The sequence below is a fragment of the Arachis stenosperma genome, chromosome 2 (genome assembly GCF_014773155.1).
Source record: "Arachis stenosperma cultivar V10309 chromosome 2, arast.V10309.gnm1.PFL2, whole genome shotgun sequence".
Lineage (NCBI taxonomy): Eukaryota > Viridiplantae > Streptophyta > Magnoliopsida > Fabales > Fabaceae > Arachis > Arachis stenosperma.
The window spans coordinates 71,193,175-71,208,576 of record NC_080378.1 but is presented as its reverse complement, the minus strand read 5'-3'; the positions used below and the strand labels follow the sequence as shown (position 1 = coordinate 71,208,576).

Genomic DNA, 15,402 nt, shown 5'->3' with positions numbered 1-15,402 from the left:
TTTTTGGTTTTTATGATTTTCTAATTTTTTTGTATTTTTATTAAATTTTTTTTCGAAAATAAAGTTTGTAAAAACGAAAAAGAAAAGAAAAATTTTGAAAAAGATTTTTGAAAAGAAAATTACCTAATCTGAGCAACAAGATGAACTGTCAGTTGTCCATACTCGAACAATCCCCGGCAACGGCGCCAAAAACTTGGTGGACGAAATTGTGATCCATGTTCTAACTATTTTGAGATGAAGGCTTCTATTATGGCACTGGTTGAATCCACAACTCCGTTCAACTAACCAGCAAGTGTACTGGGTCGTCCAAGTAATAAACCTTACGCGAGTAAGGGTCGATCCCACAGAGATTGTTGGTATGAAGCAAGCTATGGTCACCTTGCAAATCTCAGTCAGGCGGATTCAAGGATAATTGGATTATTAGTTTAAATTTTATTAATGGAATAAATAGAAAATAAAAAGGGATAGAGCACTTATGCAGATTCATTGGTGGGAATTTCAGACAAGCATATGGAGATACTGTATGGCTCAAGGACGCCTACATTCCTACTGCTTCAAATCAATCTTTCTTACTCCTTTCCATGGAAAGCTGTCAAATCAATCTTTCTTACTCCTTTCCATGGAAAGCTGTGTATAGGGGTTCACCATCAGCGGTGGCTACTTTCAATCCTCTCGGGAAAATGGTCATCTGCGGCTGTCACTCGCATGGCTAATCGTCTGGAGGCATCACCCATGGTTGATGGCTACATCCCATCCTTGCAGTGAAAACTACGCTCACGCACTCTGTCACAGCACGGCTAATCACTGGTTGGTTCCCGCTCCTACTGGAATAGAATCCCTTGATTCTTTTGCGCTTGTCACTAACGCCCAGCACTTGCGAGTTTGAAGCACGTCACATTCATTCATTACGGAATCCTACTCGGAATACCACAGTCGGAATACACAGACAAGGTGAGACTTTCCGGATTCCCAGGATCCTACTCGGAATACCACAGACAAGGTGAGACTTTCCGGATCCTCATAAATGCCGCCATCTATCTAGCTTATACCCGAAGATTCTGTTGGGGAATCTAAGAGATATACGTTCAAGCTCGTTGCATGTAGAACGGAAGTGGTATCATCACGCGCGTTCATAAGTGAGAATGATAATGAGGGGTTATCTAACTCATCACATTCATCATGTTCTTGGGTACGATGAATATCTTGGAATAAGAATAAAAGAGGAATTGAATAAAAGAAAATAGAATTTCATTAATACTTGAGGTACAGCAGAGCTCCACACCCTTAATCTATGGTGTGCAGAACTCCACCGTTGAAAATACATAAGTGAAAGAGGTTTCCACGAGCTGAGGCTTCTCTTGGAGTTGAACTTCGAGTTATGACGTGTTTTGGGCGTTCAACTCCGGATCATGACGTTTTTCTGGCGTTTAACTCCAGACAGCAGCATGTACTTGGCGTTCAACGCCAAGTTACGTCGTCATTCTTCGAATAAAGTATGGACTATTATATATTGCTGGAAAACCCTGGATGTCTACTTTCCAACGCCGTTGAGAGCGCACCATTTGGAGTTCTGTAGCTCCAGAAAATCTATTTCGAGTGCAGGGAGGTCAGATTCCAACAGCATCAGCAGTCCTTTTGTCAGCCTTTTTCAGAGTTTTGCTCAAATCCCTCAATTTCAGCCAGAAATTACCTGAAATCACAGAAAAACACACAAACTCATAGTAAAGTCCAGAAATGTGAATTTAACATAAAAACTAATGAAAACATCCCTAAAAGTAGCTTGAACTTACTAAAAACTACTTAAAAACAATGCCAAAAAGCGTATAAATTATCCGCTCATCAGGGATCAGACACATACAAGTGCTGATAACAACCCTTCTAAAAAGGCTTCCCAACTCACTTCTACAGGTAATAAACATGCTGCAACTAAGGTTGAGGAATACAAAGCCAAAATGCCTTATCCTCAAAAACTCCGCCAAGCGGAACAGGATAAGCAATTTTCCCACTTTGCAGACTATCTCAGGACTCTTGAAATAAAGATTCCATTTGCAGAAGCACTTGAGCAAATACCCTCTTATGCCAAATTCATGAAAGAGATCTTAAGTCATAAGAAGGATTGGAGGGAAACTGAAAAAGTTTACCTCACTGAAGAATGCAGTGCAGTTATCCTGGAAAAGCTTACCTGAGAAGCTTAAGGATCCTGGAAGCTTTATGATACTATGCACATTAGAGGGTACTTGTACCAAGCAAGCTCTATGTGATCTTGGGGCAAGTATCAACTTAATACCTGCATCTATTATCACAAAGCTTGGTTTGACTGAAGAAGTCAAACCAACCCGGATATGTCTTCAACTTGCAGATGGCTCCATTAAATATCCATCAGGCATGATTGAAGACATGATTGTCAAGGTTGGGCCATTTGCCTTTCCTACTGACTTTGTGGTGCTGGAAATGGAGGAGCACAAGAGTGCAACTCTCATTCTAGGAAGACCTTTCCTAGCAACTGGCCGAACCCTCATTGACGTCCAAAAAGGGGAAGTAACCCTGAGAGTCAATGAGGAGGAGTTCAAGTTGAATGGTGTCAAAGCCATGCAACATCCAGACACCCCAAATGACTGCATGAGTGTTGATATTATTGACTCTCTGGTAAGAGAGGTCAATATGACTGAGAGTCTCGAATCAGAGCTAGAGGACATCTTTAAAGATGTTCAGCCTGATCTGGAGGAATCAGAGAGAATAATAGAACCTCTGAAAATCCCTCAGGAAGAGGAGAAACCTCCTAAACCCGAGCTCAAACCATTACCACCATCCCTGAAATATGCATTTCTGGGAGAAGGTGATACCTTTCCTGTAATCATAAGCTCTACCTTAGAGCCACAGGAAGAGGAAGCACTAATTCAAGTGCTAAAGACACACAAGACAGCTCTTGGGTGGTCCATCAATGATCTTAAGGGCATTAGCCCAGCCAGATGCATGCACAAGATCTTATTGGAGGGTGACGCTAAGCCAGTGGTCCAACCACAAAGGCGGCTAAATCCAGCCATCAAGGAAGTGGTGCAGAAGGAGGTCACTAAATTACTAGAGGCTGGGATTATTTATCCTATTTCTGATAGCCCCTGGGTAAGCCCTGTTCAAGTCGTCCCTAATAAGGGAGGCATGACAGTGGTTCATAATGAAAAAAATGAACTTGTTCCAACAAGAACAGTTACAGGGTGGCGTATGTGTATTGATTATAGAAGGCTCAATACAGCCACCAGAAAGGATCATTTTCCTTTACCATTCATAGACCAGATGCTAGAAAGACTAGCAGGTCATGAATACTAGTGCTTCCTGGATGGATATTCAAGTTATAATCAAGTTGCAGTAGATCCCCAGGATCAAGAGAAAACGGCATTCACATGTCCATCTGGAGTATTTACATACAGAAGGATGCTATTTGGCCTGTGCAATGCACCTGCAACCTTTCAGAGGTGCATGCTCTCAATTTTCTCTGATATGGTGGAAAAATTTCTGGAAGTCTTCATGGATGATTTTTCAGTATTTGGAGACTCATTCAACTCCTGTCTTAACCATCTAGCACTTGTTCTAAAGAGATGCCAAGAGACTAACCTGGTTTTAAACTGGGAGAAATGTCACTTTATGGTGACTGAAGGAATTGTCCTTGGGCACAAAATTTCGAACAAGGGAATAGAGGTGGATCAAGCTAAGGTAGAGGTAATTGAAAAATTACCACCACCTGCCAATGTTAAGGCAATCAGAAGCTTTCTGGGGCATGCAGGATTCTATAGGAAGTTTATAAAGGATTTTTCAAAAATCGCCAAACAACTGAGCAACCTGCTAGCTGCTGACACGCTATTTTTCTTTGATAAGGAGTGTCTGCAGGCATTTGAAACTCTGAAAGCTAAATTGGTCACAGCACCAATCATCTCTGCACCAAACTGAACATTGCCATTTGAACTAATGTGTGATGCCAGTAACCATGCCATTGGTGCAGTGTTGGGACAAAGGCATGACAAGCTGCTGCACGTCATTTACTATGCCAGTCGTGTTCTAAATGACGCACAGAAGAACTACACAACCACAGAAAAAGAGCTACTTGCAGTGGTTTACGCCATTGACAAGTTTAGATCCTATTTAGTAGGATCGAAAGTGATTGTGTACACTGACCATGCTGCTCTTAAATATCTACTCACAAAATAGGATTCAAAACCCAGACTCATAACATGGGTGTTGCTTCTACAAGAGTTTGATATAGAAATAAGAGACAGAAAAGGGACAGAGAATCAGGTAGCAGATCACCTGTCCCGAATAGAACCAGTAGAAGGGGCGTCCCTCCCTCTTACTGAGATCTCTGAAAACTTTCCGGATGAGCAACTCTTTGCCATCCAGGAAGTGCCATGGTTTGCAGACATTGCAAACTACAAGGCAGTGAGATTCATACCCAAAGAATACAGTAGACAGCAATCCAAGAAGCTGATCACGGATGCAAAGTATTATCTTTGGGATAAGCCGTATCTCTTTAAGAGATGTGCAGATGGAGTAATTCGTAGATGTGTGCCTAAAGAAGAAGCACAGAAGATCCTATGGCACTGCCATAGATCACAATATGGAGGACATTTTGGAAGTGAGCGAACAGCCACAAGAGTCCTCCAATATGGCTTCTACTGGCCTACTCTCTATAAAGACTCCCGAGTGTTTGTACTTAATTGTGACAGTTGCCAAAGATCTGATAATCTGCCTCACAGTTATGCTATGCCTCAACAAGAGATCTTAGAGATTGAGTTGTTTGATGTATAGGGTATTGACTTCATGGGACCTTTCCCACCATCATACTCAAACACTTATATTCTGGTGGTAGTGGATTATGTATCCAAATGGATAGAAGCTATTGCAACACCCACTAATGACACTAAGACCGTGTTAAAATTCCTCCAGAAACACATCTTTAGCATATTTGGTACCCCTAGAGTATTAATCAGTGATGGGGGCACTCATTTCTGCAATAAACAGCTTTACTCTGCTTTGGTTTGTTATGGAGTTAGCCACAGGGTAGCCACTCCATATCATCCACAGACAAATGGGCAAGCTGAAGTCTCTAATAGAGAGCTTAAAAGAATCCTGGAATGGACTGTAATTAACCGTAGAAAGGATTGGGCAAGAAGCTTGGATGATGCTCTGTAGGCATACAGAACAGCATTCAAGACCCCTATAGGGACCTCTCCATACCAGCTCGTGTATGGAAAGGCATGTCACTTGCCAGTGGAACTGGAACACAAGGCCTACTGGGCAACCAGATTCCTAAACCTTGATGCCAAGTTAGCTGGAGAAAAACGATTGCTCCAGTTAAATGAGCACGAGGAATTTAGACTCAATGCTTTCGAGAATGCAAAAATTTACAAAGAGAAAGCAAAAAGATGGCATGATAAGAAATTGTCATCCAGAGTCTTTGAGCCGGGGCAGAAAGTTCTGCTATTTAATTCTAGGCTCAAATTATTTCCCGGGAAATTAAGATCCCAGTGGAGAGGTCCATATGTGATTACAAGTGTGTCACCATATGGATACGTAGAGCTTCAGGATAATGACTCTAACAAAAAATTCATTGTTAATGGACAGAGAGTTAAACATTATCTTGAAAGCAATTTTGAGCAAGAATACTCAAAACTGAGACTTGATTAAAACTCAGTAATAGTCCAGCTAAAGACAATAAAGAAGCTCTTGTTGGGAGGCAACCCAGCCATTTACAAAATTTAATTTTATTTGCCTTTGTTAATTAATTGATTTTTACAGGTATATGTCAAAGTATCTTCAAAAGGTAAAATAGCAATTGCTTGAATTCACAGAGTTACAGGGGAATTTGGAAGCCCACTGGCGTGAAAAAGCCAGTAAGAAACGTTTTGGGCGTTGAACGCCAGAAAGAAGCTCCTTCTGGGCGTTTAACGCCAGAATTACAGCGTTTTGGGCGTTCAGAAAAATGCCCAGTGACAAAAGACTTCCTAGCGTTCAACGCCAGAAAGAAGCAACTGCTGGGCATTGAACGCCCAGGAGAAGCAACAATTGGGCATTAAACGCCCAAAACATGCAGCATTTGGGCGTTTAACGCCAGGATGGTGGGAAGAAGGTAATTTCGTTTTCAATTCAAATTTTTTCCAATTTTCATGTTTCAATTCATGGTTTCTTGCATAAACATGTTACAAACTCTCATCTTTCAACTTCAATTTCAAAATTTTTTTTCCTAAACATATTTCTTGATTTTTCTCTAATTTCTTTTCAAATCTTTTTCGAAACTCATCTATCTTTTTAAATTCTTTTAAATCTTTTTAATTTCGTCTCATATCTTTTTCAACTCATCATATCTTTTGAATTTCAAAAGTTCATCTCCTTCTATTCCTCTCTTTTCCTTTCTTTTGCTTGGGGACAAGCAAACCTCTAAGTTTGGTGTGATTTGCCATGATCACTGAGCTAAAACTCATCAAGCTCATGGCACCTAAGGGAACAGGAAGAGCAAGGGCGTAAGTTAAAGGAACTAAATCGTCAAAACTTAATTCTTGAAGGACCAAGCACCCAACAGACTAGAGGAACATCCACTTCCCAAAATACAGGTTGTTGAGTTCTAATTTTAGCTTTAACTCTGTGATAGTGTTATTATAGGAATTTACCTTAGAAGTTACATAGGAGTAGTAGTAATTAGTATATCTATTTTGATTTTATTTTCAATCAAGTTATAATTTATTTTTCTCATCATCATCAAACATGAATAAAATAGTAGATTTTTAGAATAAAGAGGCAATTTAATTTTTTCGAGTTCTTAATAAGGAAAATTCTAATTATTTATATGTGGTGGCAATACTTTTTGTCTTCTAAATGAATGCTTGAACAGTGCATATTTTTGATATTGAATTCTATGAATGTTAAAATTGTTGGCTCCTGAAAGAATGATGAACAAGAGAAATGTTATTGATGATCTGAAAAATCATGAAATTGATTCTTGAAGCAAGAAAAAGCAGTGAAAAAAAAAAGAGAGAAAGAAAAAGCAAGCAGAAAAAGCCAATAGCCCTTAAAACCAAAAGGCAAGGGCAAAAAGAATCCAAGGCTTTGAGCATTAATGGATAGGAGGGCCTAAGGAAATAAATCCAGGCCTAAGCGGCTAAATCAAGCTGTCCCTAACCATGTACTTGTGGCATGCAAGTCCAAGTGAAAAGCTTGAGACTGAGTGGTTAAAGTCGTGATCCAAAGCAAAAAGAGTGTGCTTAAGAACTCTGGACACCTCTAATTGGGGACTCTAGCAAACCTAAGTCACAATCTGAAAAGGTTCACCCAGTTTTGTGTCTGTGGCATTTATGTATCCGGTGGTAATATTGGAAAACAAAATGCTTAGGGTCACGGCCAAGACTCATAAAGTAGTTGTGTTCAAGAATCAACATACTAAACTAGGAGAATCAATAATATTATCTGAATTCTGAGTTCCTATGGATGCCAACCATTCTGAATTTCAAAGGATAAAGTGAGATGCCAAAACTGTTCAGAGGCAAAAAGCTACTAGTCCCGCTCATCTAATCAGAATCTGAGCTTCACTTGAAACTCTGAGATATTATTGTTTCTTAATTTATTTTCATCCTATTTTATTTATCTAGTTGCTTGAGGACAAGCAACAGTTTAAGTTTGGTGTTGTGATGAGCGGATATTTTATACGCTTTTTGGGGGTAATTTCATGTAGATTTTAGTATATTTTAATTAGTTTTTAGTAGAATATCATTAGTTTTTAAGCAAAAATCATATTTCTGGACTTTACTACGAGTTTGTGTGTTTTTCTGTGATTTCAGGTATTTTCTGACTGAAATTGAGGGAGCTGAGCAAAAATCTGATTTAGGCTGAAAAAGGACTGCTGATGCTGTTGGATCCTGACCTCCCTGCACTCGGAATGGATTTTCTGGAGCTACAGAAGTCCAATTGACGCGCTCTCAATTGGGTTGGAAAGTATACATCCAGGGCTTTCTAGCAATATATAATAGTCTATACTTTGCGCAAAGATAGACGACGTAAACTGGCGTTCAACGCCAGTTCCATGTTGCAGTCTGGCTTCCAGCGCCAGAAACAGGTTACAAGTTGGAGTTCAACGCCCAAAACACGTTACAACCTTGCGTTCAACTCCAGAAATAGCCCAAGCACATGAGAAGCTTAAGTCTCAGCCCCCAGCACACACCAAGTGGGCCCCAGAAGTGGATTTCTGCACCAATTATCTTAGTTTACTCATATTCTGTAAACCTAGGTTACTAGTTTACTATTTAAACAACTTTTAGAGACTCATTTTGTACCTGAGGACGTTTATAGAACTGGATTTTATATTCCTTGGCAGCATGAGTCTCTAAACTCCATTGTTGGGGGTGAGGAGCTCTGCAGCGTCTCGATGAATTAATGCAATTGTTTTTATTTCTCCATTCAAACGTGTGTGTTCCCATCTAAGATGTTCATTCGCGCTTAATTATGAAGAAGGTGATGATCCGTGACACTCATCACCTTCCTCAATCCATGAACGTGTGCCTGACAACCACCTCCGTTCTACTTCAGATTGAATGAGCTTCCCTTAGATTCTTTAATCAGAATCTTCGTGGTATAAGCTAGAATTGATGGCGGCCACTCTTGAGGATCCGGAAAGTCTAAACCTTGTCTGTGGTATTCCGAGTAGGATTCAAGGATTGAATGGCTGTGACGAGCTTCAAACTCGCGATTGCTGGGCGTGATGACAAACGCAAAAGGATCAATGGATCCTATTCCAACATGATCGAGAACCAACAGCTGATTAGCCGTGCTGTGACAGAGCATTTGGACCGTTTTCACTGAGAGGATGGGAGGTAGCCACTGACAATAGAGATACCCTACATACAGCTTGCCATGGAGGGAACTTTTCACTTTTCCATGGATGGAATATTACATTACAGAAATTCAAAAGACAAAGCATCTCCAAAACTTCAATATATTCTCCATTACTGCATTACAAGTAATTAGTTCACGCTCTTTTATTTTTCTAATAATTCCAACTAATAATTTTAATTGATATCCTGACTAAGAATAATAAAATAAACATAGCTTGCTTCAAACCAATAATCTCCGTGGGATCGACCCTTACTCACGTAAGGTATTACTTGGACGACCCAGTGCACTTGCTGGTTAGTTATGCGAATTGTCAAATAGTGGGATTGCATTTCGTGCACCACACGCCAACTATACTTCCTAGAGAGGAGTCATGGAGCTTTACTATGGGCGTGTCATGCCACTACTGGGCATGGCACGCTGATGAGCGGATAATTTATACATTTTTTGGCATTGTTTTTAGGTAGTTTTTAGTAGGATCTAGCTACTTTTAGGGATATTTTCTTTAGTTTTTATGCTAAATTCACATTTCTAGACTTTACTATGAGTTTGTGTGTTTTTCTGTGATTTCAGGTATTTTCTGGCTGAAATTGAGGGACCTGAGCAAAACTCTGATAAGGAGGCTGACAAAGGACTGCTGATGCTGTTGGATTCTGACCTCCCTACACTCGAAATGGATTTTCTGGAGCTACAGAACTTCAAATGGTGCATTCTTAACGGCGTTGGAAAGTAAACATCTAGAGCTTTCCAGAAATATATAATTGTCCATACTTTATTCGAGATTAGATGACGCAAACTGGCGCTCAACGCCAGTTCTATGCTGCATTCTGGAGGCAAACGCCAGAAACACGTCACAAACAAGAGTTAAACGCCAAAAGCACTTTACAACTTGGCGTTTAACTCCAAAAGAAGCCTCTACACGTGTAAAGATCAAGCTCAGCCCAAGCACACACCAAGTGGGCCCTGGAAGTGGATTTCTGCATCAATTACTTACTTCTGTAAACCGTAGTAGCTAGTCTAGTATAAATAGGACATTTTACTATTGTTTTAGACATCTTTGGATTATTTTTGGATTACCTTATGATCCTTTGATCACGTTTATGGGGGTTGGCCATTCGGCCATGCCTGAACCATCACTTATGTATTTTCAACAGTGGAGTTTCTACACACCATAGATTAAGGGTGTGGAGCTCTGCTGTACCTCGAGTTTGAATGCAATTACTACTATTTTCTATTCAATTCAGCTTATTCTTATTCTAAGATATTCGTTGAACTTCAACATGATGAATGTGATGATCCGTGACACTCATCATCATTCTCACTTATGAACGCGTGACTAACAACCACTTCCGTTCTACCTTAGATCGAGCGTGTATCTCTTGGATTCCTCAATCAGAATCTTCGTGGTATAAGCTAGAACCCTTTGGCGACCATTCTTGAGAATCCAGAAAGTCTAAACCTTGTCTGTGGTATTCCGAGTAGGATTCAAGGATTGAATGACTGTGACGAGCTTCAAACTCGCGATTGTTGGGCGTGATGACAAACGCAAAAGAATCAACGGATTCTATTCCGACATGATCGAGAACCGACAGATGATTAGTCGTGCTGTGACAGAGCATTTGGACCATTTTCACTGAGAGGATGGGATGTAGCCATTGACAACGGTGATGCCCTACATACAGCTTGTCATGGAAAGGAGTATGAAGGATTGAAAATAAGAAAGCAGTATGTTGCAGAGATCCAACAGGGACAAAGCACCTCCATACACTTATCTGAAATTCCCATCAATGATTTACATAAGTATCTCTTTCATCTATTTTATGTTTATTTATTATTATTTTCGAAAATCACTATAAACCATTTGAATCCGCCTAACTGAGATTTACAAGATGACCATAGCTTGCTTCATACCAACAATCTCCGTGGGATCGACCCTTACTCACGTAAGGTTTATTACTTGGACAACCCAGTGCACTTGCTGGTTAGTTGTGCGGGATTGTGACAAAGTGTGATTCACGTTTGAGAGCGCTACCAAGTTTTTGGCGCCATTGTTGATGATTACAATTTCGTGTACCAAGTTTTTGGCGCCGTTGCCGAGGATTGTTTGAATTTGGACAACTGACGGTTCATCTTGTTGCTCATATTAGGTAATTTTCTTTTTGTTTTATTTTCAAAAAATTTTCAAAAATCTTTCAAAAAATCTTTACTTCTGTTTTCGAAAAATTATTCTAAATTTTTAAGAATGAATTCTAGTGTTTCATGAAGCATGTTGAAGCTTGGCTGGCTGTAAAGCCATGTCTAACTCAATTGGATTGAGGCTTCCCCTTATCAGTATATGAAGTTGGATGAAGTATCAGCTGTTGTATGTCTGATTTGTATGCTAAAGCTTAGCTGGCCATTGGCCATGTCTAATTCCTAGACCGAAACTTTAGACTAACATTGCAAAGATTCCTGAAATTCTTATTAAAAATTTTGAATTTTTTATTTTATTTTTCCTATATGTTTTCGAAAAAAAATCAAAAAAAAATATTTTGTGTTTCTTGTTTGAGTCAATTTTTAAGTTTGGTGTCAATTGCATGTTTTTAAAATCTATGCATTTTTCGAAAATTCATGCATGTGTTCTTCATGATCTTCAAGTTGTTCTTGATATGTCTTCTTGTTTGATCTTGATATTTTCTTGTTTGGTGTTTTTTGTTGTTTCTCATATGCATTTTTGAATTCTTAGTATCTAAGCATGAAAAATTTCTAAGTTTGGTGTCTTGCATGTTTTTCTTTTCTTAAAAAAAAATTTCAAAAATAAGTCTTGATGTTCATCTTGATCTTCAAAGTGTTCTTGATGTTCATCTTGACATTCATAGTGTTCTTGCATGCATTAAGTGTTTTTATCCAAAATTTTCATGTTTTGGGTCACATTTGTGTTCTTCTCTCTCCTCATCAAAAATTCAAAAAATAAAAAAAATATATTTTCCCTTTTTTCTCATAAATTTCGGAAATTTGAGTTAACTTAGTCAAAAACTTTTTAAAACTTAGCTATTTCTTATAAGTCAAGTCAAAGTTTCAATTTTAAAAATCCTATCTTTTCAAAACTTTTTCAAAAATCAATTCTTTTTCATTTTTATTTTATGATTTTTGAAAATTTAAAAATATTTTTTTAAAATCTTTTTCTTATCCTTATTTCAAAATTTCGAAAACTTTACTAACAATTAATATGATTGATTCAAAAATTTGAAGTTTGTTACTTTCTTGTTAAGAAAGGTTCAATCTTTAAATTCTAGAGTTATATCTTTTAGTTTCTTGTTAGTCAAGTAATCAATTTTAATTTTTAAAATCAAATTTTGTCCAAAATATCTTTTTCAATCATATCTTTTTCAAAAATTTGATTTCAAAATATCTTTCCTAACTTTTTATCTTTTCAAAATTGAATTTCAAATCTTTTTCAACTAACTAATTGACTTTTTGTTTGTTTTACTATTTCTTATCTTTTTTAAAAAAAAACCACCTAACTACTCTTCTCTCTCTAATTTTCGAAAATTACCTCCCTCTTTTTCAAAATTTTCTTAATTAAATAATTATTTCAAATTTTAATTTTAATTTTAATTCTTCTCTTAATTTTTGAAAATCACTAACCCTTTTTCAAAATTTATTTTTGAAAATCCTCTCTCTCACCTTCTTCTATTTATTTATTTATCTACTAACACTTCTCTTCTACTCAAGAATTCGAACTCATTCCTCCCCCTTGTGTTTGGATTCTTACCTTTTCCTTCTTCTATTCCTTTCTTCTTCTACTAACATAAAGGAATCTCTATATTGTGACATAGATGATTCCTCTTCTTTTTTTGTTCTCTCCTTTTTCATATGAGCAGGAACAAGGAAAAAGGAATTCTTGTTAGAGCTGACCCTGAACCTGAAAGAACTCTAAAGAGGAAACTAAGAAAAGCTAAATTACAACAAGCCAGAGACAACCTTACTGAAATTTTCGAACAAGAAAAGGATATGGCAGCCGAACCCAACAACAATAATGCAAGGAGGATGCTTGGTGATTATACTACACCCACTTCTAAATTTGATGGAAGAAGCATCTCAATCCCTGCCATTGGAGCAAACAATTTTGAGCTAAAACCTCAACTAGTTGCTCTAATGCAACAGAACTGCAAGTTCCATGGACTTCCATCAGAAGATCCCTATCAGTTTTTAACTGAATTCTTGTAGATCTGTGAGACTGTTAAGACTAATGAAGTAGATCCTGAAGTCTACAGGCTCATGCTTTTCCCTTTTGTTGTAAGAGACAGGGCTAGAACATGGTTGAACTCTCAACCTAAAGATAGCCTAGACTCTTGGGATAAGCTGGTCACGACCTTCTTGGCTAAGTTCTTTCCTTCTCAAAAGCTGAGCAAGCTTAGAGTGGATGTTTAGACCTTCAAACAAAAAGATGGTGAATCCCTCTATGAAGCTTGGGAAAGATACAAGCAGATGACCAAAAGGTGTCCTCCTGACATGCTTTCAGAGTGGACCATTTTGGATATATTCTATTATGGTCTATCTGAGTTCTTTAAGATGTCACTGGACCATTCTGCAGGTGGATCCATTCACCTAAAGAAAACGCCTGCAAAAGCTCAAGAACTCATTGACATGGTTGCAAATAACCAATTCATGTACACTTCTGAGAGGAATTCTGTGAGTAATGGGATGCCTCAGAGGAAGGGAGTTCTTGAAATTAATGCTCTGAATGCCATATTGGCTTAGAACAAAATATATGGCAAAATGCATCCAACAGTACTAAAGAGGCATCTTCTGAAGAAGAAGCTTATGATCCTAAGAACCCTGCAATGGCAGAGGTAAATTACATGGATGAACCTTATGGAAATACCTATAATTCCTCATAGAGAAATCATCCGAATTTCTCATGAAAGGATCAACAAAAGCCTCAATAAGGCTTTAATAATGGTGGAAGAAATAGGCCTAGCAATAGCAAGTTTTTTCCATCATCTTCTCAGCAACAGACAGAGAATTCTGAGCAGAGCTCCTCTAGCTTAGCAAACATAGTCTCTGATCTGTCTAAGGCCACATTAAGTTTCATGAGTGAAACAAGGTCATCCATCAGAAATTTGGAGGCACAAGTGGGCCAGCTGAGTAAGAAAGTCACTGAAACTCCTCCTAGTACTCTCCCAAGCAATACTGAAGAGAATCCAAAAAGAGAGTGCAAGGCCATTGACATAATCAACATGGCCGAACCTAGAGAGGAAGGAGAGGACGTAAATCCCAATGAAGAAGACCTCATGGGACGTCTCTCAAGTAAGAAGGAGTTCCCTATTGAGGATCCAAAGGAATCTGAAGGTCATATAGAGACCATAGAGATCCCAGTAAACCTCCTTCTGCCATTCATGAGCTCTGAAGACTATTCTTCCTCTAAAGAGGATGAAGATGTAACTGGAGAGCAAGTTGCTCAATATCTAGGAGCCATCATGAAGCTGAATGCCAAGTTGTTTGGTAATGAGACTTGGGAAGGTGAACCTCCCTTGCTCATTAGTGAACTAGATACATGGGTTCAGCAAACGTTACCTCAAAAGAAACAAGATCCTGGTAAATTCCTAATACCCTGTACCATAGGCACCATGACCTTTTGAGAAGGCTCTGTGTGACCTAGGGTCATGCATCAATCTTATGTCACTCTCTGTAATGGAGAAGCTGGGGATCATTGAGGTACAGCCTGCCACATTCTTATTAGAGATGGCAGATAGATAACAAAGACAAGCTTATGGATTAGTAGAGGACATATTAGTGAAGGTTAAAGGCCTTTACATCCCTACTGATTTCATAATCTTAGAGACTAGGAAGAATGAGGATGAATGCATCATCCTTGGAAGACCCTTCCTAGCCACAGTAGGAGCTGTGATTGATGTTAACAGAGGAGAATTAGTCCTTCAATTGAATGGGGACTACCTTGTGTTTAAAGCCCAAGGCTATCCTTCTGTAACAATGGAGAGGAAGCATGAAAAGCTTCTCTCAGTACAGAGTCAAACAAAGCCCCCACAATCAAACTCTAAGTTTGGTGTTGGGAGGCCACAACCAAACTCTAAGTTTCGGTTTAAGAAACCCCCACATCCAAACTCTAAGTTTGGTGTTGGGAGTCCACAACATTGACCTGATCACCTGTGAAGCTCCATAAGAGCTCACTGTCAAGCTATTGACATTAAAGAAGCGCTTATTGGGAGGCAACCCAATTTTTATTTATTTATATTTTTATTGTTCTTTTATGTTTTATTAGGTTCATGATCATGTGGAGTCACAAAACAAATACTAAAATTAAAAACAGAATTAAAAATAGAAGAGGAAATAGCACACCCTGGAGGAAGAGCTTACTGGCGTTTAAACGACAGTAAGGAGCATCTGGCTGGCATTCAACGCCAGAACAGAGCATGAATCTGGCGTTGAACGCCAGAAACAAGCATCAATATGGCATTGAACGCCAGGATTACATGCAGAGGGCATTTTACACGCCTCATTGGTACAGGGATAATAATCCTTGACACCTCA

General features: G+C 38.7%; 1 non-coding gene across 1 annotated transcript; it reads right to left on the bottom strand.

Annotated features, from left to right (window-relative positions):
- Positions 1-13,260: 13,260 nt before the first annotated feature.
- On the bottom strand, positions 13,261-13,368 carry LOC130963756 (small nucleolar RNA R71). The gene has a single exon (XR_009079874.1). It is a non-coding gene; the product is annotated as a small nucleolar RNA R71 (small nucleolar RNA).
- Between the last annotated feature and the right edge of the window lie 2,034 nt (positions 13,369-15,402).